The sequence below is a fragment of the Phasianus colchicus genome, chromosome 32, assembly GCF_987193195.1.
Source record: "Phasianus colchicus chromosome 32, bPhaCol1.hap1.1, whole genome shotgun sequence".
NCBI lineage: Eukaryota > Metazoa > Chordata > Aves > Galliformes > Phasianidae > Phasianus > Phasianus colchicus.
The window spans coordinates 352,794-373,956 of NC_143467.1; the positions used below are offsets into that span (position 1 = coordinate 352,794).

At 44.3% G+C, this 21,163-nt stretch overlaps 1 protein-coding gene and 1 long non-coding RNA gene across 3 annotated transcripts in view; both read left to right on the forward strand.

Annotated features, from left to right (window-relative positions):
* LOC149913953 (sex comb on midleg-like protein 2) overlaps positions 1–21,163 on the forward strand; it is a 187,714-nt gene that overhangs the window by 114,084 nt on the left and 52,467 nt on the right. The window lies entirely within an intron of this gene.
* Positions 12,164–19,796, forward strand: LOC149913958 (uncharacterized). Of its 2 annotated transcripts, none has more exons than XR_016460768.1 (5): positions 12,164–12,410; positions 12,729–13,368; positions 15,484–15,780; positions 18,737–19,234; positions 19,440–19,796. It is a non-coding gene; the product is annotated as an uncharacterized LOC149913958 (long non-coding RNA). The 2 variants fall into 2 exon arrangements; XR_016460769.1 differs by having other exon boundaries at positions 18,737–18,867.

A 21,163-nucleotide genomic window follows, 5' to 3' on the forward strand; every position in this document is an offset into this window, starting at 1 on the left:
TTATTTTTATTTTTATTTTTATTTTTATTTTTATTTTTATTTTTATTTTTTCCTTTGGTTTGCTTTCCGTTTTGTTGTTCTTTCTTTTCCTTGGCTTTTTGGTTTTCTTGTTTTGCTTTGCTTTTCCTACTTTCTACTTTGCTTCTTCCCTTTTATTCTCTTTGCTCCCCTTTTTAATGTATTTGGCTTTTTTTTTTTTTTGCGTTCTCATTTAGCTGTTGTTTGCTGGCATTTTTTTTTCCCCGTCTTTGTCTGTAGAAATCCTTTCATTCGCCATTGTATATTGTTGTCTTTGCTTTTTTTTTTTGTTTTTCCCTTTTTGGGTTTGCTTTGGATATTTTTGTTTCTTTTTTTGTTGTTGGATTTTTCTTTTTTATTATTGTTTTTCCTTTTTATCTTTTTTTCTCTTTACTGTGTCATTTTTGCCCATTTCTTTTTGCTTTTCTTTTTTTTATGCTTAGTTCTTTTTTTTCCTGTTTGTTTTTTCATTTTGTTTTTTTTTCCTTCATTTTGTGTGTGTGTTCTATGGTAATTTTTGTATTGTGTGTTTTATTGTAACTTTTGTATTTGTGGTGTGCATTGTTGGTATTTGTATTCTGTTTTTTTTTTTTGTTTTTGGTTTTTGATTTGTGATTTGTGCTCATTCTGGTTTCTTATTTTCTGTATTTGTGGTTTTTGTTTCGTTCCTTTTTGCTTTTTTGTTTCTATTTTATGCTTGTTTATTTTTTGCTTTTTTTCTTTTTTCGTTTTTACATCTTTTTGGTTTTTTGTGCTTGTGTGTTTTTTGTGCTTTTGTTTTTTGCTTTTCTGTTTTTTATGATTAATTTTTGCTTTTCTTTTTAATTTTTTTCTGTTTATTTGTGGTTTTTGTTTTATGCTTGTGTGTTTTTGTTGCAATTTTTGTATGTTTGGTGTTTAGTTTGGGGTTTTTTTAATTTATGTTGGTTTTGCTTTTTATTTTCTTGGGTTTTTTTGTTTTTGTGTGTGTTTTTCTTTTTGTGCTTTTTTTTTTTTTTTTAATATATCATTGTGTGTGTGTGTGTGTGTGTTTTCATTTTTTGTCCTTTTGTTCTTTTACATGTTTTGCCTGTTTTGTCTCTTTTTGTATTCTGGGTTTTTTTTTGAACCGTTGTTTGTTCTTTTTTTTTTAGGTTTTCTGTTTTCTTCCCTTTTTCTTTTTTCTTTGCCTTTTTATTTAGTTTTTGCTTTTCTGTTTTGGTTTGCTTTCTTTTGTTGTTGCTTAGTTTTCTTACCTGTTGTTTTTTTTCCTTTGGTTTCCACTGTTCTCTTCACTTGGGTTGGATTTTCATGGCAGTTTCTTTCTTTCCATTTCTTTTCTCTTTTTCCTGAATATTCCTTTTCATTTTATTCTTTTTTCCATTGCTTTGCTCTCCTTTGCTCTTGGTTTTCCTTCCTACCTTTCCTTTGCATGGCCTTTCATTCTGCTTGCTTGCTTTACTTAGTTCTCTTTTATTCCCTTTCTTTTTCTTTTCTGTTTCTTTTTCCGTTTACTTCCTCTTGCATTAGTTTGCTTATTTTTTTTTGTTTGAATCCTTTGCTTTGCCATGATACAGCATTGTATGTCTTTGCCTTTTCTTTCCATTCCCTTTTGTAGTTTTGCTTTGATTTTTCTTAGTCTTTTTTTTCTCCTGCCTGTTTTTCTTTCGTTTTGTTAGTTATTATTTATTTTCTGTTGGGTATTTTGTTCCCTTGGATGTCATAGGCTTGGTTTGCTTTTTTTTCCACTTAGTTTTCCTACTGCTTTCTACTTTGCTGCTTCTCTTTTATTCCTGTTTGTTTTCTTTTTTCTTTTTCCTTTTTTTTTCCATGTACTCTCCTTAAATTTGTTAGCTTTTTTATTGTCTCAAGTGTTTCCTTGAATTCTTTACTTTGCCATATTCTTGCAGTCTATGCCTTAGCTTTTTGTTTGTCCTTTTTTCCCTTGGTTTACTTTGCTACTTTTCTTTTCACATTTGTTTACTGCTCCTTTGGCTTTGCTTTCTGCTGTTTCTTTTCCTTTGTTGTTGGTTCTTTTTCTTTCCAGACCATGCCTTTGCATTATTTTTTTCTGTTCTAGAAGTATTGCTTTTCTTTTCTCCTCTTTTCAATGTAGTTTTTTTTTTGCATTCCATGAGCTCCTCTTTTTTTTTTTTTCTCATTACATTCTTCCTCCTTCCTTGTCCCCATGCCTGCCTGCTTCCTCTTACATTGCCTTTACTTACCTGACATTAGTCCTCTGGATTCTTCAATTTATCTTTCTTTCTTCTGTTGGTTGGTGTGGGTTCTTTTTGTTTCCATTCCTTGTCTCTTTTTCCGCTGGGTCGCATTGGTTTGCTCTCGTTTGTTCACTTGATTTCGTTTTCTTTACTGCTTCTTTGCTTAGGTTTCCAAAGTTTATTTCATTTTTATTTTTATTTTATTTTTATTTTTATTTTTATTTTTATTTTTATTTTTATTTTTATTTTTTCCTTTGGTTTGCTTTCCGTTTTGTTGTTCTTTCTTTTCCTTGGCTTTTTGGTTTTCTTGTTTTGCTTTGCTTTTCCTACTTTCTACTTTGCTTCTTCCCTTTTATTCTCTTTGCTCCCCTTTTTAATGTATTTGGCTTTTTTTTTTTTTTTTGCGTTCTCATTTAGCTGTTGTTTGCTGGCATTTTTTTTTCCCCGTCTTTGTCTGTAGAAATCCTTTCATTCGCCATTGTATATTGTTGTCTTTGCTTTTTTTTTTTTTTTTCCCTTTTTGGGTTTGCTTTGGATATTTTTGTTTCTTTTTTTGTTGTTGGATTTTTCTTTTTTATTATTGTTTTTCCTTTTTATCTTTTTTTCTCTTTACTGTGTCATTTTTGCCCATTTCTTTTTGCTTTTCTTTTTTTTATGCTTAGTTCTTTTTTTTCCTGTTTGTTTTTTCATTTTGTTTTTTTTTCCTTCATTTTGTGTGTGTGTTCTATGGTAATTTTTGTATTGTGTGTTTTATTGTAACTTTTGTATTTGTGGTGTGCATTGTTGGTATTTGTATTCTGTTTTTTTTTTTTTGTTTTTGGTTTTTGATTTGTGATTTGTGCTCATTCTGGTTTCTTATTTTCTGTATTTGTGGTTTTTGTTTCGTTCCTTTTTGCTTTTTTGTTTCTATTTTATGCTTGTTTATTTTTTGCTTTTTTCTTTTTTCGTTTTTACATCTTTTTGGTTTTTTTTGTGCTTGTGTGTTTTTTGTGCTTTTGTTTTTTGCTTTTCTGTTTTTTATGATTAATTTTTGCTTTTCTTTTTAATTTTTTTCTGTTTATTTGTGGTTTTTGTTTTATGCTTGTGTGTTTTTGTTGCAATTTTTGTATGTTTGGTGTTTAGTTTGGGGTTTTTTTAATTTATGTTGGTTTTGCTTTTTATTTTCTTGGGTTTTTTTGTTTTTGTGTGTGTTTTTCTTTTTGTGCTTTTTTTTTTTTTTTTAATATATCATTGTGTGTGTGTGTGTGTGTGTTTTCATTTTTTGTCCTTTTGTTCTTTTACATGTTTTGCCTGTTTTGTCTCTTTTTGTATTCTGGGTTTTTTTTTGAACTGTTGTTTGTTCTTTTTTTTTTAGGTTTTCTGTTTTCTTCCCTTTTTCTTTTTTCTTTGCCTTTTTATTTAGTTTTTGCTTTTCTGTTTTGGTTTGCTTTCTTTTGTTGTTGCTTAGTTTTCTTACCTGTTGTTTTTTTTCCTTTGGTTTCCACTGTTCTCTTCACTTGGGTTGGATTTTCATGGCAGTTTCTTTCTTTCCATTTCTTTTCTCTTTTTCCTGAATATTCCTTTTCATTTTATTCTTTTTTCCATTGCTTTGCTCTCCTTTGCTCTTGGTTTTCCTTCCTACCTTTCCTTTGCATGGCCTTTCATTCTGCTTGCTTTACTTAGTTCTCTTTTATTCCCTTTCTTTTTCTTTTCTGTTTCTTTTTCCGTTTACTTCCTCTTGCATTAGTTTGCTTATTTTTTTTTGTTTGAATCCTTTGCTTTGCCATGATACAGCATTGTATGTCTTTGCCTTTTCTTTCCATTCCCTTTTGTAGTTTTGCTTTGATTTTTCTTAGTCTTTTTTTTCTCCTGCCTGTTTTTCTTTCGTTTTGTTAGTTATTATTTATTTTCTGTTGGGTATTTTGTTCCCTTGGATGTCATAGGCTTGGTTTGCTTTTTTTTCCACTTAGTTTTCCTACTGCTTTCTACTTTGCTGCTTCTCTTTTATTCCTGTTTGTTTTCTTTTTTCTTTTTCCTTTTTTTTTCCATGTACTCTCCTTAAATTTGTTAGCTTTTTTATTGTCTCAAGTGTTTCCTTGAATTCTTTACTTTGCCATATTCTTGCAGTCTATGCCTTAGCTTTTTGTTTGTCCTTTTTTCCCTTGGTTTACTTTGCTACTTTTCTTTTCACATTTGTTTACTGCTCCTTTGGCTTTGCTTTCTGCTGTTTCTTTTCCTTTGTTGTTGGTTCTTTTTCTTTCCAGACCATGCCTTTGCATTATTTTTTTCTGTTCTAGAAGTATTGCTTTTCTTTTCTCCTCTTTTCAATGTAGTTTTTTTTTTGCATTCCATGAGCTCCTCTTTTTTTTTTTTCTCATTACATTCTTCCTCCTTCCTTGTCCCCATGCCTGCCTGCTTCCTCTTACATTGCCTTTACTTACCTGACATTAGTCCTCTGGATTCTTCAATTTATCTTTCTTTCTTCTGTTGGTTGGTGTGGGTTCTTTTTGTTTCCGTTCCTTGTCTCTTTTTCCGCTGGGTCGCATTGGTTTGCTCTCGTTTGTTCACTTGATTTCGTTTTCTTTACTGCTTCTTTGCTTAGGTTTCCAAAGTTTATTTCATTTTTATTTTTATTTTATTTTTATTTTTATTTTTATTTTTATTTTTATTTTTATTTTTATTTTTATTTTTTCCTTTGGTTTGCTTTCCGTTTTGTTGTTCTTTCTTTTCCTTGGCTTTTTGGTTTTCTTGTTTTGCTTTGCTTTTCCTACTTTCTACTTTGCTTCTTCCCTTTTATTCTCTTTGCTCCCCTTTTTAATGTATTTGGCTTTTTTTTTTTTTTTTTTGCGTTCTCATTTAGCTGTTGTTTGCTGGCATTTTTTTTTCCCCGTCTTTGTCTGTAGAAATCCTTTCATTCGCCATTGTATATTGTTGTCTTTGCTTTTTTTTTTGTTTTTCCCGTTTTGGGTTTGCTTTGGATATTTTTGTTTCTTTTTTTGTTGTTGGATTTTTCTTTTTTATTATTGTTTTTCCTTTTTATCTTTTTTTCTCTTTACTGTGTCATTTTTGCCCATTTCTTTTTGCTTTTCTTTTTTTTATGCTTAGTTCTTTTTTTTCCTGTTTGTTTTTTCATTTTGTTTTTTTTTCCTTCATTTTGTGTGTGTGTTCTATGGTAATTTTTGTATTGTGTGTTTTATTGTAACTTTTGTATTTGTGGTGTGCATTGTTGGTATTTGTATTCTGTTTTTTTTTTTTTGTTTTTGGTTTTTGATTTGTGATTTGTGCTCATTCTGGTTTCTTATTTTCTGTATTTGTGGTTTTTGTTTCGTTCCTTTTTGCTTTTTTGTTTCTATTTTATGCTTGTTTATTTTTTGCTTTTTTCTTTTTTCGTTTTTACATCTTTTTGGTTTTTTTGTGCTTGTGTGTTTTTTGTGCTTTTGTTTTTTGCTTTTCTGTTTTTTATGATTAATTTTTGCTTTTCTTTTTAATTTTTTTCTGTTTATTTGTGGTTTTTGTTTTATGCTTGTGTGTTTTTGTTGCAATTTTTGTATGTTTGGTGTTTAGTTTGGGGTTTTTTTAATTTATGTTGGTTTTGCTTTTTATTTTCTTGGGTTTTTTTGTTTTTGTGTGTGTTTTTCTTTTTGTGCTTTTTTTTTTTTTTTTTAATATATCATTGTGTGTGTGTGTGTGTGTGTTTTCATTTTTTGTCCTTTTGTTCTTTTACATGTTTTGCCTGTTTTGTCTCTTTTTGTATTCTGGGTTTTTTTTTGAACCGTTGTTTGTTCTTTTTTTTTTAGGTTTTCTGTTTTCTTCCCTTTTTCTTTTTTCTTTGCCTTTTTATTTAGTTTTTGCTTTTCTGTTTTGGTTTGCTTTCTTTTGTTGTTGCTTAGTTTTCTTACCTGTTGTTTTTTTTCCTTTGGTTTCCACTGTTCTCTTCACTTGGGTTGGATTTTCATGGCAGTTTCTTTCTTTCCATTTCTTTTCTCTTTTTCCTGAATATTCCTTTTCATTTTATTCTTTTTTCCATTGCTTTGCTCTCCTTTGCTCTTGGTTTTCCTTCCTACCTTTCCTTTGCATGGCCTTTCATTCTGCTTGCTTGCTTTACTTAGTTCTCTTTTATTCCCTTTCTTTTTCTTTTCTGTTTCTTTTTCCGTTTACTTCCTCTTGCATTAGTTTGCTTATTTTTTTTTGTTTGAATCCTTTGCTTTGCCATGATACAGCATTGTATGTCTTTGCCTTTTCTTTCCATTCCCTTTTGTAGTTTTGCTTTGATTTTTCTTAGTCTTTTTTTTCTCCTGCCTGTTTTTCTTTCGTTTTGTTAGTTATTATTTATTTTCTGTTGGGTATTTTGTTCCCTTGGATGTCATAGGCTTTGTTTGCTTTTTTTTCCCTCAGTTTTTCCTACTGCTTTCTAATGTTTTCTCTACTTTTGTTGATTTCTTCCTTGCAGTTTCTTTCTTTCCATCGTTTTTTTTCCTATGAATATTGCTACGAATTTCTGTGGATCTGGTAACTCTTATACATGCCAGAAATGTGTCACCCTTAACACTTATCAGTAACACAAAATGGCAACCACTAGCCATATCCAAAAAACGTAGATCTTGTGCCTAATGCAAAAGGGTATCCCTGAATCCTAAACCCCAATCCAAACCTCGAAGGGCAACCATTAAACCAAACCAAAAATGGGTACCCATCACTCTTACCGCTTCTCCAACACGGTAACCCTTTACCCTTCCGTAACAGCACAACCCCTAACCCAAACTGATAACAAGCATAACCCCAGAGAGAAACCGGTAACACAAACCCCAAACCGTTTGCCTTAACGCTTCGCCCTCAGCCAAAAGGGTGACCTTTAAACCTGACCCGAATGCAGAACGCTTGACACGTAACCCTGAAGCAGAACCCCATCTGGGAAGCCCTAAGCCGAAAGCCGAACCCAAGAGGGTAACTCAGCACTCACCAATCACACAAACGGTAACACTTCACCACAACCCAGAGCGGGATGAGGCTGAGCTTCTCTGCTGCCGGGGCTGCTCTGAGGCACAGGGCACGGCGAGCGGCTGCGGGCAGCGCAGCTCACAGAGGAGGTGCCTGCACCCAGCTGCCTTGGGCAGGGCCCTCCGTCCTCATGGAAACGCACTGTGACAGCATAAAGGCTCCAGGGGCCCGGCTGATGTCATCTGTGCTGTGACGTGCTCTGTGCTGGTGCTCTGCCTGGCCTGGAGCCAACGCCTCCAGCTTGTAGTTTCATGGTGTCTTAGTGTTTCTTGTGTGTTATTTTCTGTTTGCTTTTTGTTTTTTCTTTTTTTTTTTTTTTTGTCAGTTGTCATCTCTGCTTTGCCATGACATTAAATCCTGTTTCTTTGGTGTTCTGTTGGTTGTGTTTCTTTATATTTTGGGATATGGATATGGGATCAATTTGGGATAGGATACGGGGGTATGGACTTGGGATTAGATGTGCACATGGAATGAATATGGTCTGGGATATGGATAGAGGATGAGATACGGGATGGGAAAAGGGGAGATGGTTATGGGATGGGCTGTAGATATGGGATGGATTTGGGATATGGGTATGGGATGGAGATGAGGGTCTGTATATGTGTTATACATATGTATATGTATAAAACATATATATATATATATTGCCCCCACCCCATGGGAACAGTGTGGTCTGTGGTGGGGGACACACAGAAGGGGCCCCCCAGCTTTGGAATGTGACACCATGGGGGGATGTGGGGGCGCCCCCAGCTGTGGGACTGTCCCCAACTTTGGGGTGTGACACTGTCAAGGTGACATAAAAGTGTCCCCAACTTTGGGGTTCAACACTGTGGCAGTGTCCCCAATGCTGGGGTATGACACCATTGGAGTGACAGAGAGGTGTCCCCAACTACATGGTGTGACACTGTGGGGGTGTCCTCAACTTTGGGGTGTGACACCATTGGGGTGACACAGATTTGTTCGCAGCTTTGGGGTGTGACACTGTGGGGATAACATAGGGGAGTCCCCAACTTCAGGGCGTCACACTCTGGAGGCATCCCCAACTTTGGGGATGTGACACCATGATGCGGTGTCCCCACTTCCCCTGGAAAGTCTTCAAGCTGCTCACGGTGTCCCCAACTTTGACAGAATGTCCCCAGGGGGGTCCTTTTGTCCCCTCTTCGTGAGGATGACACCCAATGACAATGACACCCCGTCAGAGCTGTTCCACACTGATGTCACCCCTGGTCCCCTCTGGTGGTGGCACAGAGTTCACCACTGTGTGCATCCCTGTCCTCATGACAGACGATGGTGACAGCACCAGAGGGCGCCGGTGTCACTGGGTCCGGCTGTAGGCAGGCCTGGAGGGGTGACAAAGGACAGTGTGAGGCTCAGTGACAGCACGGTGACTGTGTGGGGCCGCGTGTGCCTGCCCCCATGTGGTGGTCAGAGCACAGGGAATGCTGTCACCCGAGAGAGGGTGACACACAAGTGATGGTGATACAAAAGTGATGGTGACAAAAGTGACAGCCAGTGATGGGGACACTGTGCCACAGCTGTTCCACACTGAGGTCACATGCAGTCACCTTTTTAACAGTGTCACCAGAGTGATGGTAACACCCAATGACAGAGACAACAGTGACACCCAATGATGGTGACACCCCAAGGACAGTGACACTCAGTGGTACCCAGCGATGGTGACAACAGAGACACCCAAAAGCAGTGACACCCAATGATAGCGACACCTGAAGACAGTCACAATGGTGACACCCAGTGATGGTGACAGCTGTTGACGGTGAGACCCAATGACACCTGGAGGCACCCAATGACGGTGACATTCAAAGATGGTGATAACGGTGACACCCAAGTGATGCCCACACCCAATGACACCCAATGACGGTGACAGCAGTCACCCTGTGCCACTCTGGGTCATCTCCAGACCCTTCCAGTTGACAACAGGTCCCTTGGAACCCACCTAAGGACCCCCCAGACCCTACAAGTCCTCTCAGGGACATCCTCAGACCCTTCTGAATCCCTCTGAGGATGTCCTGGACACACCTGGGACTCCCTGGACCCCACAGGATCCTTCTGGGACATCTCCAGACCCTTCTGGATGAATCCACAGACCCCATGGATCAACATGAGGACCCCCCGGACCCGCCAAGTCCTCTCTGGAACATCCCCAAACCATTCTGGATGACTCCAGGACCATTCAGACCCTCATGAGGACTCCCTGCACCGTACCAGACTCTACTGGGACATCTTCAGATCAGACCAGTGTCTCACTCTGATTTATAGGAGGGAGAGGAGGTTCTTTTAATATCTGTATACCTGGCGTGAGATTAAGAAACAACGGTTCAAATGTTGGTCCGACCAGTTTATTGCAGATCTTAATTAGGGAGATGGGGAAGGGGAGGACGGACGCTATTATGAATTAGGGTAATGGGGAAGGAAAGGAGGGTGATAGAAAAGGTAGGAAAGAAGAAGCAAGGAGTCTTTATAGGAAGAAAGAGGGACATAGTCACCACCATGGATCCAGCGTGGTTCGTAGTTCAGCCTTTGATCTTCAGTAGTGGTGGGTCATCGGGCATTGTTGTTGATGGCGACGACGACAACGGTGACCATTGTGATGATGGCCCTTTTTCAATGCTTTTAAAGTGGTCGAGTCAGCTGTCTTTGGAGTGACAGCTCAAATCCAAAGTGGTTGAGTCAGCTCTCCTTGGAGTGGCAGTTTCTGGCTCTGGGATCTTAGCAGAAATTCCTTTGTTCCCACCTTCCGGGCCTTGCCAGCAGATAAGAGGGAGCAGGGATGCCCATCTGCATCCTGTTTTTCACATGACACGATGGTATCGTTCCCCAATTTTCCCATACAAGGCTGGAGCTATTTAGTCACAGGCCAGATCTTCCGCCAGTAAGCACTTCTGAGCACTCTCTTCCAGAGGTAAGCAACTCTGGAGGAAGGGGCTTTCAAATGTTCCCAGAGGGATGTCAATTGTCACACGGTAGCACCCATCTCTTGCCTCCTCAACAAATCAATCAGAGTCTTATCACAAGAAATACCTCAGGAAGCAAGCTTTGAGCCAAAAAACAAAGAAAGATTCTCACAACCAGAGACTTCTCAGTGCTCCTAGACTCCTAGTGGGAGCTTACAGATCTTTCCAGGGGCCAATGGGATCAACCTGGGGACTCTCTGGATGCCCCAGTACCACTCTGGGATAACTCCAGACTCTTCTGGATGAGTCTGGAACCCCCTGGATGCCCCCAGACCTCTCTAGGACTTCTCCTGCAGATCCTTTTGCATGATTCCAACGGGGGATAAGGGGGGTTCAGCAGGGGGTGGCAGGGGGAGAAATGAGCTAGTGAGGCTTCTGTGGGGTGGAAAGGGGGTCTGGGGATGGAGGGAGGGGTGGAGGGGGGAAACTGGAGAGTTGTGTGGAGCTTCTGTGGGGTGTAAAGGGGGTCTGGGAGGAGAGAGTGCTAGTTGGGGGGAGGGGTAAAGAGCAGAGGCAGACCACATGAGTGGAAAAGGGTTCTGGGGGTGGAGGGAGGGGAGAACTGGAGATCGTGGGGGGGGTTCTATGGGACGTAAAGGGGGTCCAGTTGGAGGAAATTGGGGGTCAACATAGGGGAACGGACACCAGAGGGCAGGGAGGAGGGTATGGGGGTACAGGGGACTGTAGGGGACAGAAAATGGGGTCAGAAGCAGGGGGAAGAAGGGAAGACAATGGACCCTGGGGGTGCAAATAGAGGGGACTGGGGAATGGTAGGAGATTCTATGATGTGAATGGGGGAATTGGAGCGGGGGAACTTGAGGGGACAGGGAATTCTGGGGGTCAGATAGAAGGGACGGGGGAGGGGGATGAATCTAGGGGAGAAAATGGGAAGACTTGGGGGGGTCGGGGGAGAGAATGGGGACACAAGGGATCAGTGAGAGACAGACGCGGAAGCCTGGGGGTCAGAATGGGGAACAGGGGCAGACAGTGACGGAGGAACTGAGGAGACGGGTGGAAGAGGACTCCAGCGATGAGAATGGGGGAAGTGGAGGTGGGGAACGGTGGGTGAGAGCGTAAGCCCAGCGGTCAGACTGAGGGACTCGGGAGGTTGTGGGCGACCCGCGGCGGGGGGGATGGGTGTGGGGGGAAGGCAGTGAAACACCGTGGGTGGGGGGGAAGGGCGGGGGGCACAGGGCACCTCCCGCCGCCGAGCAGAGGCCCTGAGCAGCAGAGGACCCACGCGGCCAAGACAGGACGGCCCCAGCCCCGATGCCCCCGGTGCCCCCGCCGCCCCCGAACACCCACTCGTAGAAGCTGAGGCGGCGCTCGGAGTCCCGGGGCTGCGCCGCGGCGCTGGAGCAGCGCGGGGCCCCGCTCCGCTTCCGCATGGCCGCGCCCTCGGGTCGCCGCGTGATGACGTCACTCCGCGGGGAGCGGGGACGGCGCGTCGCTCGAGCAACGGCCGCGCCGGGGCGCTGTCGCTATGGAGGCGCCGCCGCGCATGCGCTGTCGCCGCGGGGACGGCTTCCCGCGCCGCAAGGAGGGAGGGCGCGCTGTCGCCGTGGCAGCGCGGCCTGCACGCACGGCATGAAGCCCGAGTGGGGCTCGAGGGGCAGCGGGGGGCGAAGAAGGGTGGGGGGGGGGAACGGAGAGCCCTCAGGGATCTCCTGGGGAGGTGGGGGAGCGACTGGGGGAGGGCAGAGCTCCGGGGGTGGCGGCTGTGAGTGGGGCTGTGGAGCGGGACATCCGCAGGGAGATGCAGCCAAACAGGGGGATGTGGGCAGAGCATGGAGGTGTGGGAAAAGGAAGACGGGCATCTGGACAACAGCGTGAGAGCCAGGCTGATAGGGAGGGAGGGAGCTGAGGGAGGAATGGGAAGAAAGGGAGGGAGGGAGGGAGGGAGGGAGGGAGGGAGGGGAGGGAAATGGAAAAAGGGGAAAAAAAGGGGACAAGGGAAAAGAAGGAAAGGAAAGGAAAGGAAAGGAAAGGAAAGGAAAGGAAAGGAAAGGAAGAAGGAGAGAGGGGAAGAGGGGCAGAAGGGAAGAAGAAAAGGGAAAAAGTTCAGAGCTTGGCCTGGGTGGTATTGCAATGTAGAAGGGCTTCAGGTATGTTGTTAGGTGCACAAGAAGGAGTTCATGCAGCAATAAATGATATTGTTGTGTTCATGTAGGTCAGAGTGGTAGAATTGAAGCAGATGGAGATAAGATATGGCACCAAAGTGAAATACTGCACAACATAAGACGATGTGAGCTGAAACCAACGTGACTTCCTGGCTTCCCAAATTGCACTGGTTAAAGAAGTTGTTTGTGGGGATGGTGTGTGTAATCGCTGTATGTATGCATCCTTCCTTGTAGTGTGATTGGACTGTGGAGATGTATCTCTAAGTATGAAAGGTCAAAGGTGGTGAGGATTAGGATGTGAACATCGTAATCCTCAAAGGAAAAGGGGGGATTGATGTGGGTTGCTCTGTTCAGCAGTAGGGATTAGCACATCAGTTTAAGAACCAGCGCATGAGTTTAGCAAAAGGAATCCATGAGTGATCGTTCTGAAACTTTCATTTCAGCTTTAGTGGGAGAACAGCCTCGTTCCTCCTCAATAACTTTGCATGGGGACACAAATGAATACTTCTACCTTCTGCCTCCATGACTGTGCCTCACGAGAAGCACCAGAGTCCCAGTAGAATACTTCTATCTTTTGCCTCAAAACGCGCAAGGACATTTTCCTCGGGTCCCACATACACTGCTAGGAAAAAGTGGCTCACTATGGCCTTATCAGCCGCTCCGCTCGGCAGCCAGTAACGTCTGAGTGCGAAAACACAATGCGCTGATGGAACTGCATGTTAAGCTCTGCACATTGCCACAGCGCTACGTTCCTGCCAGGGCTGCTGTCTGTGTGCAGGGATAGGATTAGGAAAGCCAAGGCACAGGTGGAGCTGAACTTGGTGTGGGATGTGAAAAATAACAAGAAGGGGTTCTACAGGTACGCAGGCAGAAGACAGGCCAAGGAGAGCGTTCCCCCTCTGATAAATGAGGACAGAGAACTGGCTTCCTCAGACATGGAAAAAGCTGAGCTGAGGTGCTCAATAAGTGTCTTGCCTCGGTCTTCATTGGTGGTCAGGCTCCTCCCCATGCCTGCCAGGACCTGAAGAGAGGAAAGTGGGACTAAAGAAGGCTTCTCTGAGAGCTGCCGCTGCACGTGCAGAGGTGAGTCCTTGGTGAACACAGACATGGCTCTTGTTCTTCTCAGCGCCTCCGTCTGTCAGAAGTGAAAGAGATTGCAGAGTCCCAAGGGAAATGGTGTCCTGTTACTACACTCACTTTGTTTCTTTCCAGTCCTCACACCTTCTTCTACTGTCCTCTTCTGCAGTTCCTTCTTCACTGTCCTCTCTCCTCTTTCTTCATGTGCTCTCCTTTTACTGTTCTCTTCATAGCACGATCTGCTCTTCTTTACTGCTCTTTTCGTTTTCTGCTCTTCTGTACTCACTTCTCTTCTGTTCTTCTCATTTGCCACTTTCCTCTCTTACCGTCTCTTGTACTTCTGCCAGACTTCCTTTCTCGCTTTTCCTCTTCAGCTTCTCTCCACTTCTGCTTTTGTCTTCTCTGTATACACTCTGTATACGCTAATACCTCTTTTGCTTTTCTCCTTGTCTGCTTGTTTTTCTTACCTACGTCCTTTTTCTTCTTCTCTGCTCTTCTTTCTTTCTTGTCTGTTCTCCTTCTGCTCTTATCCTTCTCAGCGTCTCTTCCCTTTATTCTCTCCGCTACTGCTCATCTCTTTTGCTGTCTTGCCTGTATCCTATTGTGCTTTTCATCTTCTGCGCTTCTTCCTTACCGGTATCCTTAATTTTATCCTCTCTTCTGTTCTTTTTCTCTTCTTCTCCGTGTCCAATGTCTGCATCACAACTCTGTCAGAATTAGTTTTGGGGTGGAAAAAGGTACCAAGGTACATAGGTTTGTACAGTAGAACCTCTTACACTTTGCCTGAAAGGTGATCCAAAGGAGCCCTCAGGAACCAAGACCACAAAGGAGCTGCTTTTGAATGGAGAATTTTCCAGAGTTCCTTCCAGTCGTTGCTCAGAGGAACTGAGGTTTTTATCCTTGTATCTCTGCAGAAAAGCAGGGTGGAGGGAACACATATGGTGAGGTGCTCGGGTGAAATTGCCCTCCTTGCACAAACAGCCTGTTTGTGTCCATGTGATGCACGGTGAAGAGAAGCCTGCTGTTCTGTGAGTAAGCCTGCCAAAAGGGAGTTCTGGCCTTTTTGGCAAGTCTCTGAGGTGAGGTCTTTAGACAGGCTGGTTGTTTTGCAGGGGAAATGCCATTTCAGCTGTTTGTTGCCACGCTTGGTTGGTGCTTGTATGAAAAACATTCATCATCTAGACAAGCAGTGCTCTAGCACCAGGGAAGGGAAAAACCTCATGTACATCCAGTCTTCTCCATGAGCCTTATGTTGCCTTTCCACAGAGTCTCTAAATGCCTGTGGAAATCACGGGGGGGTGGGGGGGGCAAGGGGATGGGGAAGAGATGAGGGGCAATTTGTGCGCATCCTGTGCCCACGGAGCAGGTATTACCTACAAAGAGCTAGGAACCCTTCACGGCATCCTGGACTTGTTTACTTTCCTTGTTTGAGCGTGATGGTTTTGTAGGTACTTTGTGCATTTTAAGTAACTGTCAACTCTGCTGAGACAACAGGCGTCCTAGAGAGAGCCTCGCCGTACCCTTTTTGTTCAGGCTGTTTTATTCCCTCCTGAGATTAAAAGGGACTGTGGTCTTGCTTAGCAAAGGGAAGCGTGTGCATGCTTCCAAAGCAAAGGCAGGTAGGTGTGTGCTTGCTTAGCAAAGGCAGTTAGAGGCATGTGATGCGAAGGCAGATGGTTGCTTGTGAAGCCATGTCAGGTGGTGTGTGCACTTCAGTGCTGGTGGGTCAGAGTTGAAGATGCATGAGCTGTGTGACAGCTCTGAGAGTGGGATGGCCAAGGAAGAAGCCTATGGTCCTAGCCCCCTGGGGAGAGAGTGAGATCACTAAAGGGAGGGAGGATTCTTAGACTCTGAGGGGTCTAGAAAGGGAGCTGAAAGGTTTGGGGCTCCCTTGCTGTGCTCTGAGCAGGCTGTGGCAGTGCTGGGGTTTATTTTGGAGTCAGTCTGAAAACAAAATCTAAGATCATCTAGTCCAACATTTCCCACTAAATCACATCCCAAGGGGGGAACAAGGGGGTTTTCTGTGCAGTTTGAAGCCCTGCAACTCTGCTGCCAGGGCTGCAGCCCAGGGTAGGCACCCTGTCCCCACAGCTGCTGTCCACGTTCTTTCCTTCTCTGCAGTGACCACGACCAGCCCTACGAAGACACTTTACATCATGTCAGACACCAAAGTGTCTGCGCTGACCACGTCTGTGATGGGTGAGGCTACCTCAGTCCCTCTCAAACTGCCAGGCATCCAACCTTCCTCCTCCGCCAGCTCTCCTCCTAGCCCTGTCACCTTTGCCACCTCCCCATGTTGTGTCGTGTCATGGAGATCTGTGGTGCTGGGGCAGGCCTGAACTCCCCTCCCTGACAGCAGACGCGTTTCTGAAATCTCTGCTCATTTCCTCATCCTGCTGGCTCATTCTGTATTTACAGGTTTGTGTCCTTTACTTTTCTTGGGTAATTTAGGACTGGTTTAAAGCAGCTGTATTTGCTATTGCCTTTGTCTGCAGTTACCCTTGTGGGTGATGATGATGGGATATACCCTTTTGGGTTAGGTTTTTATGGAAGGGGAAATGGTGGAATCACCATCCCCAGAGGTGTTCAAGGAGTGTTTAGGTGTTGTACCGAGGGATGTGATTTAGTGGGAAATGTTGGACTAGATGATCTTAGATGTTGTTTCCAACCGTGGTGATCCTATGATCCTAAGGTTTACACTTGTGGATTGTGATGAAGTGTTAGTGTTTAGTGCTAGAGCTAAGTGCTGAGGGTAACCCTTTGGGGTTAGGGTTTCATGTTACTGTTTTCTGTTAGGTTTAAAGGTTAAGGCTTAACACTTGATGTTAGTGATGGTGGGGGTGTGCCCACCTGGTTGGGGGTTTATGGCTTGTCCTTTTTGTTAGGGACAACAGCAGCACTTTTGAGATGGGAATGAGGGTTAAGCGTTAGCATTTTGGATTAGGGCTGAGGAGTATCTTTTGGGGTGAGTGTTAAGGATTAGCCTTTTAGGTTAAGGTAAAGGGTTAAGGGTTGTCCTGTGGAGTTAATGCTAAGGGATGCTGTAGTGTAAATGCTGAGACATGGCTTGAAACCTGATTTTTCACCTGGTAGAAAGGCAGGGCCAACCCAGAGCATGCAATGTTCCAGAATGACAGAAGGGGTGGAGCCAGGATCCACCCCTTCCCAGCCCTCATTGAAGGGTTGGCAGTGTAGGCAAAGGAGATCCCTGCCTACCTGAATCCTTCTGAAGATAAGCAGCTTCTTGCCTTGATTCTGTGCCCGCGGCTGTTGCCTTTGAGCAAATTCTCCCTTGCTGCAGCCTTGGACCTTGCTCCTCTGCTGTCATGGCATGAGGCCTGGCCTCATGGGGCGCAACCCTGCTGACTGATAGATGTGTTGGTTTGCTTGGGGGTGGATGCCGTAGCTAATGGCAAAACCATTTCCTTAGTGCAACTAAGGAGGTAAGTGAGAAAACGAGAGAGTCTTGAGAGGAAAGAGTGACTGATGGCAGCGCTGTACTGGAAGCAATAGAGAGGCTGACAGTGGCTGTCGGTGGCAGTAGAGCGATCCGAGTCTGTGTCTAAATGGTTCTTAGAGCTGTGTCTGTTCCTTGGAGAGGCCAAACAGTGTGGAGGTACTTGTACTCACAGTTGTTTGACTTAGGAATGAAGTGTTTCTCAGCTCATGCACCTGACAGCGTTGTGTTTGCTTGTGCAGCTTTGCTTTGTGCATTGTAGAGCTGTCAGACAGATGTGGATTCATTTGCCACTCACTCAGCAGGAATGAGACTAGTAATACCTTCTGTAAATGCATTTCAGTTGAAAAAATGAGTTTGTTTTGGCTGTAGAAATGGTGTATTGGAGGGATTTTGGTGGATGTGGGCTAACAGGACAAGGATTCTATTGGCAACTGCTTTCTGTGACATGGAAAGGCTGTACTTTATTTTAGGGATGGAGCATGGGATTCTATTGACTCTTATTGAGAAAGGGGGAAATGGAAAGCCTCTGTGGGTAAGAATGTTTTGTGAGCTGTAGTTTGGGTACTTTCATCTAAATAGGACTGTGTGAAAGGGTGTGTGTGATGGAGGAGAGAGAAAAGTGCCTCGTGTTGACTGTAAGGAAGGCATAATGTTAGAGCAGTGGAAAGGCAAATTTAAGAAACTGTGCTTGAAAACTTGAAGTTAGTGGCTGGCTGTGCTAAAATCTTCTTCCAAAGAGTTACTCTTCAAGTATTTCCTGCTTTCTCTCTGCGAGAAACTGACGCCCGTGGCCTTCCACTGCAGCATGGCCGTGCAGAAAGGCTGGGGAAGAAGACAGAGCTGGAGAAAGCACCAAAGAGAGGTACAGATACACAACAGGCATCTGGACTTGATGCACTGTCTTTCTGCCCAGGCTTTCTGTTTGTTCATTGCTGGGACAGTTCTCTGCAGTTTGCATCCCAGCTTTCTCCCAAGTCCTGGCTGCACAAAAATGCAAGCATTCAGAGGAAAAGGAAAAAGCAGAGGAATGGGCTTCTGAGAAAAGAGTTGAGGGGGAGCGTGAGGAGCTTGAGGCAGAGTTTCAGAAAAGTGGTGATTTCACTTAGGATTGCTCTGAGATTTCCTTGCCCTGGGTTATGATTGAGTGTAGCTATTGGTTTCTTGGTTCCTGTGTATGCATTGTTGGTAGACAGATTAGTGTGTGGAAAACACAGCTGAGAATCCGGGACATGGTAATGTACCAAATGGACTGAACTACTGGAAGGATTGTGGGAATAAGAAGAGAACCTGGATTTCTCTTGCACAACAAGCCTGTATCAGTTGTGTCTCCTTTCACTGAGCTGAACGCACGGTGTGTGTGAAGCCTTCTGATGGGAAACCCACGGTCCCACAAAGTGGGCGTGGAAACAAAATGGAGCTGAGGTGCATCTGTGTGCTGAGTCATACTGCTGAGGACAGAGAGGAGCCCCAGCTGAAAAAGCAGCTTTGGTAAGAATAGTGGTGAAAGTAGGAGTGGGTATGGAAGGTTTAGACTGCTTTTGGAGGAAAGGTGAAAGTTTCAAATGTTCTGCAGATTCAGTATGCCTTGGTGTGCCACATCTGCCCGCCCTGTCAGCACTATGTCAGGCTTTTTTTCCTTTCCTTTTTAAGGTAGGAAAAACAGTTTCTGGCTAGGAGAAGAAGAAATGCAAGTCTTCCCTGCATTGCTCCTTGGGCAGTGGGTGCTGATGAGCAGTCCTTGTATGAGAATAATGTATTGTCATTTGATCTGTCTTTCCATTCCTTCAGCAACTGGGGTGTTGATGCAGCTGCACGTATCTCCTGTTTTGTCCTTCTGCTTTGTGTAAAAGAATAGTATAGTATGCAATCTCTGTGTGAAATTTTCTTAAAGTATTTTACTTTATTTGCCCCTAGGAAGCAATGGCTTGGAAATGATGGCAGTGTCACCCAGCAGCCCACACAGTGACCTGATGTCTCATTGCTTGCGTCTGTTAAAAACCACCACGATGAGAAAAGAACGTTTGCATGGATTCTGTGCTGACTGTGTCAGTACAGCCCTTAGGAGTGGTGTGGACATGGCATGGCAGGGAGAAGGGAATTCCCTTCTGATGGGAAAGTGCCCGAGGAGTCTTGACATCCCGTGTGTTGGTGCCCCAAGCCCACCCCATGCCCCACGCACTTCTGAATGAGCAGCACAGCTTTTGTGTCATTCAGCCACCTGTGGCAGAGCAGATCAGGCTTTCTGCAGGCGTCAGCAATCATCCCATCGCTTTCTGCCTTATAAGGAGTTGAAAACCTTTTCATTTTGGAATCCTACTTCCAAGCTTAACCACCTCCAGTGAAGCAGATGTCATTTTTCTTGTATCCTTCAATTCTGAGTCCATATTCTCCCAAAAGCAAAAGAGTTTGGAGGTAACCACCAATAGTTAAGTGAGCGATTTCAGTATGTATTTCTGATCGTGACAATTACTTCAGTTTAGAGGTCACAGTTAATGTACTGTGCCTGTTTTAATTCTGACCAAGGTTGTAGTTGTAGCTGACTTCCCAAGGCTGCAGTACGTGGTGGTGACACAGCCGTGGGCTTCTGCATTTGCATTAATCCCACATTTCCTTGCAGGTCAGCTTGTGCTGGAAGTGGACGGTATCAGAGTGTGAGTGAAGGTCAGTGCAGGAGCAGCTGTTGATGGGAGTCCAGGCTAATGAACTCTGGAGCATCTCCCAGTACGGTACCGGAGGAGGCAGGAATGATGTTAAGGAGCTCCTCAGCAGGAAGGTGGCTCATCCAAATGCTTGCTGACAGTTTGAAAGCCCAGACCCTTCCAGCCTCCACCTCAGAGGCAACATCTCCTTTGTCCGATCATGCAGCACCTGAGCAAGAGGGGGACCTGAGCTGGCTACACAAGAGTCATCTTAACTTCTTTGTTATTTTACTTCAGATAACTCCATTGGGTGACCCTGCTGTTGGTTTCTTAAAATTTGGATGTGTAGGAGATGACCGCTCCCTTTACATCTGATGGAGGCCCAGAAGTGATGTGGGCACTCACAGAGGTCACAACTGTTGCTGGGGTAGGAGCGTTTGTCCCACAGCTGGTGAGCAGAGCTGGTGCTGCACGCAGAGACTGGGCTCTGGGCCTTCCTTGAGAAAGATCGCCCTGTGAGAACCCGTCAGAAGCACTGCTGCAGCACGTGCATGAGCTGGGCACAGCTCAGACTGAGCAGGCCGAGTGGGTGAACTGGGTTTGGTGCTGGGTGGTTGCTGGGAGGTGTCTCAGAAGAAAAGCTGGGCTGGGGTGTGCCTGCTGTGTCAGCCCTTGTCCCAGCTGGTGGTGAGAGCAGGGTGGAGGCTGATGGGTGCTGCCCACTGTCACTGCTGCTCTTACCATGTGGCACAGCAGTGCTCTGGTGTGTGAGCTGGGAGGGAGAAGGACAGCCACTGTGCCTGGCTAAGGCAGAGCTGAGGTCTGTTGAACACGTGGATCGTACCAGTGCAGCTATTGCGGCTGCAGTAGGGGTGGAAGACAAAGGGAGTTTTCTTCATGACAGCAACACCAGCCACTTGCTTCAAGGTGTATAAATGTTGAGCAGATGGAGAACACTTGCTGTCAGAAATCATGGCAGCTGTACAGAATCTAGTTGTATTTTGGGGATGGTTCTTGTAACCAGTTGATTTTAAGACACTGTCCTACTCAAGAGTACTTTAGAGTGCATGATAGAAGAAAGCTGGGAAAATGCTTCTCCTTACTATTTTTCACTTGCAGATTCTTTCTGTAGGGATTCTTTCCAAAAGGAGATTTTGGGGATTGAGGCAGTTGAAGAAAGAGTGAAGCCAGGGGGCAGTCCCTGTGGAGAGGACCCCAGGAACTGAGCTTCCCCACCACTGTCTCAATGAGAAGACAGACGCAGTTCCCATTCCTGCTCAGCATATGGAAAAGTATGGCTGGATTTATTTGTTTGGGTTTTCTTCCTTTCTCTCATTTTGAAGGGGAAAAGCTGGAGCAGGGGGAGCACTACTGGTCCTTTGTTACCTCCATAACCGGTTGGATTCTGCATGTGCTGCAACAGGACAGCATTGCCAGGCTCCTTAACCTGCTGGGGCAGGGTGGGAGCAAAGAGCGTGAACTGCCCTCCTGCCAGCTGCACCTAGTTATGGTTTGCCAGGTCCCTGCTGCCCTGAATTTCACCTGAAAGGTTTGTTCTAGCTGCTTGCAGTAGTAAAATTTAGGGAAGAAATGGAAGTCAAGAGCTAAGGCTCTGCACAATAACTTTGCGTGGATTGAACTGTGGCACCTGAAGACTGTTTCCTGAATAATGCTGGCATTTTGCAGGTGTGTTGGTTTAACC